The following is a 3,807-nucleotide window of genomic DNA, read 5'->3' on the forward strand; positions in this document are numbered from 1 at the left end:
TGGTAAATTAAATGTTTTGCTAATAAAATTAGTTTAGATTTGAATCCCATCATTTGCATATTTTTATTTGATTTTTAAATTAAAAACATTAAATTACTTTTACATAATATAACTTAATTTTATTATGGAAAGATATTATAAATAATTTAACAATTGAACTGATAATCCGATTAAAGACAATATCAATTCAATAAAATGTTTAAATAATAATATAAATATATATATCCATCAAATTCAAAATCTATACTTACTATCAAAGCTGAAACATAAATTGTGCAAATCATAATGATAGATGGAACACGTCAGGAAATCGAGACGTAAATCTTTAAAAGCAAAATAACGCAATTCTTTAGAAATAAAGTAAATTCACATTCTTAAACAATTGATGTGAGGTTATTTCTATCATATACCATAAATACTTATTTTAACCGCATGAAACTTTGAAAATTAATAAAACTTGACAGCTCTTATCGCATGGATTTATGGTAAACACAATACGAAAATCATATGTTCTTCAATCAGGCTCATAATTCCGAATGAATTTTTTTTTGGTAAATATGAAAAATTAGTCAAGGTTAATTACATTAAACTTAGTCAACAGCAGGTAGAATTTTCGTCGCACGACAGATGACGTCTTCAAGTAAGTTCCTCACATATATTAGTGGATTCACATGAATGAATAATTCATTCATGCCGCCTTGAGCTTCTCTAGCAAGACGATTTGCCACCATATTGTTGTCTCTCACAATCTGACGGAAAGTCACATTCCAATCTTTAAAGCACCAATCATGTATAAGTCAAACTTCACTGTAAATGTTGCGTGCTGCTAACCCATTCTGTATAACGGAAATCAGTATAGCATTATTGCTCTCGATCTCCACTTAGCAGTATCCTTTTGCCCAAGCTAACTTTAAGCCCTCGAGTAGTGCCCGAGCTTCAACCTGAAAAATATCAAACAACCTTATTACCATTTTAAAACCCCCATCCATCCTCCATTTGCTTCTCTCACTACTCCTAGTACTTGACATAGAATCATCCACATTCAGCTTGATCCATCCATGAGGCGGAAGCTACCACCAACCTTTAGTCATTGAAGTATAACTCCAATTATGAGGCCCATCTGTACCAAATAAAGATCTCGTCCAAGGTTCCGCAGATGTTAGCAGAGGCTGACTACTACCACTAGTTTGTGTAAAAATAAAATCATTTCGGTTCTTCCAAAGAAACCAACACACAATGGAAAATAAGGTAGGCCATTAACCATTTTTTAACACTATTTTACCTTCATTACTAATGTTCCAAATAATCCACTAAACAACAGGTAAACTAAAGAAACCATTCAAGAGCTGTCTAGGTACTATAGATTGCCAAATTACTTTTGATAAGACACAATCCCTAACTACATGCATTATAGATTCAATGTCCAAACCACAACAATCGCAGAAAGGAAAAGTCGTCATACATTGCCTAGTTCGTTCCTCATTTGTTAGAAGTCTACCACGAGCCAATAGCAAAGAAAGGTTCGAACCCTTTGCGGTGCCCTAACTTTCCATGTCATTTCATCGTTGATAATACTAACTGAAATGTTATCAAAAAATAAATGTTTATAGGATTTCGAAACGAAGAACTTACCCTCTAAAAACTATCTCCAACTTAAGTGATCCATGTCTGCATTCGCCGATAAAGGTATATAAGACAAAATATGCTCAACAATCACTTGTGGAAGAATCGTAGCTAGCCAATGAACATTCCACGCCTCTTCTATCACTACATCACAATCACGAAGTGAGTCTGGAAGGGCCTCATGACCAATGTAATAGTGTCATAGAATACCCAAGTCCCGGAACCAATCATCATTCCATAAATTCACTAGCCTACCATCACCAACAACCCAATATATACCCTTTTTCACCTCACTCCATATGTTGGCTATAAAACGCCATTTATAGGAGCAGCCAGTACGATGAATGTCCATTGGCAGTAATCCATGCACTTTATACTTCTTTCTCAAGACCTAAACCCACAACTCCTCTATACTAGTAACTAGTTTAAACCCCAACTTCATGAGAAAAAGTTTTTTTTGGTCTTGTAATCTCTAAATACCTATCCCCCTATACGCCCGAGGTTTGCAGCAATCCTCCCAACTCACAAGTGACAGTTTCCACATACAAGATGTTGAACCCCATAAAAATCCACGAGCTAGTTTTTCAATTGCATTACAAACTGAGCTAGGAATTCTTGTTCTTGACAAGAAATAATTTGGAATAGCAAGTAACATTAACCAATGTTAGACGATCTGCCAGAGATAGTTTCTGTGCCTCTCATCCATTAAGTCGAGTGCAAACTTTATCCAAGTTGAATTGAAACTTCCCAATACCAACTCGATTGTGAAAGAAAGGAACACCTAAAACATACCCAGATCCTTTACCTTTGTAAATCCAAGACTGTTACATAAATTAGTTGATTCTTCCTATGTAACATTGTTTAAGAAAAAAACCTGGGTCTTTTGACGATTAACCCGATGTCCAGAAAAATGATAGAAAGTCATTAGAACATGTTGGAGGTACTCTACATTTTTCCAATCAGCTTTGCAAAAGAGAACCAGATCATCTGCAAAGAAAAGATGTGAAATACCTGGTCCCAGTCGAGAGAGAAAAAGAGGTTCCTAACTCCCTCCTCCATAGCAGCTTCAATTAGATATCCTAGATGCTCTATTCCCAAAACGAACAACTGCTTCTTGATTTCTAAGCCTTGTCATATTCCGCCTTTCTAAAGCTCTTTATACCCTTTCTAATTCTCGTATAGCTCATCTTTTCTTAGAAAAAATATTTCCAAACACCATTTTATTCTAATTTTAGACTGATTGGGTAAAATTCTCCAAATTCCCAACTCCATCATTTTTTTACCATAATTATTTCACCCTATCCTTGAACTCTAGGTGTATCAGCCAGCTAGTGAGGAAACGAAATAGTCTATCTTCTCTCCCCATTTTCGCCTTATCGATCGATAAAGTATCGGACGATGGTCCAATTTAAGCTTATGCAAGTGTCGCACCCTCTAAATTTGGTGTGAAGGATTGCCATTGGTCATTACAAAGGCCTCGATCCAAATGTTGAAAAAGATTCCCTCTATTCAATATGAAAAACGGCCCATAAAAACCCATATCATAAAGACCATGTTCAAAAACAAAGGAATTGAAATGATTAAAGTCTGCTCTGTGGGATTCTGAACCCCCTCTGCATTCCTCACTACACAAAATTACATTGAAATCCCCTACCAACATCCAGGGCTCATTCATTTCTTTCGCAACTTGACCCATGCTTCCCATAATTGCATCCTCAAAGCTTGTTGTAGACCTACATAAATAACAGAGCAAAGAAAAGAAACATAACCAGTTAATTTTCGAACACATAATGAATGAACTGAGCATGGGCTTTCAAAACTTCAATACTGATATTATCACAAGTTTAAGAAATATCTTATTTGGAATTAGAAGTGACCATTAGGCTTGACGAAGAAGAACACTAGATAAATTAATTTTTCTCTATTAACCTCTTCCTCCTTTAATCACACAAACCCTAAGTGGTAGAAGCTATAATCTTGTTTGTGTAACCCTAATAGGTAAAAAGAGGATCAATTTATAATGATTTAATTTTTAGTCAGGCATGTCTATCAAGTAACTGAGTGAATAGATAAAATTTCACTTCTATTAAAAGTAAAACTCTGCTCATATAATTTCATACTTAATTGAGTTTTCATAATTGAATTAAAAAAATCTTGCATTTTTAGCTTGTCAATAAAATTATT

General features: G+C 34.8%; 1 long non-coding RNA gene across 1 annotated transcript; it reads right to left on the reverse strand.

The window, feature by feature from the left end:
• Positions 1-530: 530 nt before the first annotated feature.
• On the reverse strand, positions 531-3,377 carry LOC128282439 (uncharacterized). Its single transcript, XR_008272707.1, has 2 exons — positions 1,633-3,377; positions 531-941 (listed from the first exon to the last, which is right to left on the reverse strand). It is a non-coding gene; the product is annotated as an uncharacterized LOC128282439 (long non-coding RNA).
• Between the last annotated feature and the right edge of the window lie 430 nt (positions 3,378-3,807).

The sequence above is a fragment of the Gossypium arboreum genome, chromosome 10 (genome assembly GCF_025698485.1).
Source record: "Gossypium arboreum isolate Shixiya-1 chromosome 10, ASM2569848v2, whole genome shotgun sequence".
Taxonomy (NCBI): domain Eukaryota; kingdom Viridiplantae; phylum Streptophyta; class Magnoliopsida; order Malvales; family Malvaceae; genus Gossypium; species Gossypium arboreum.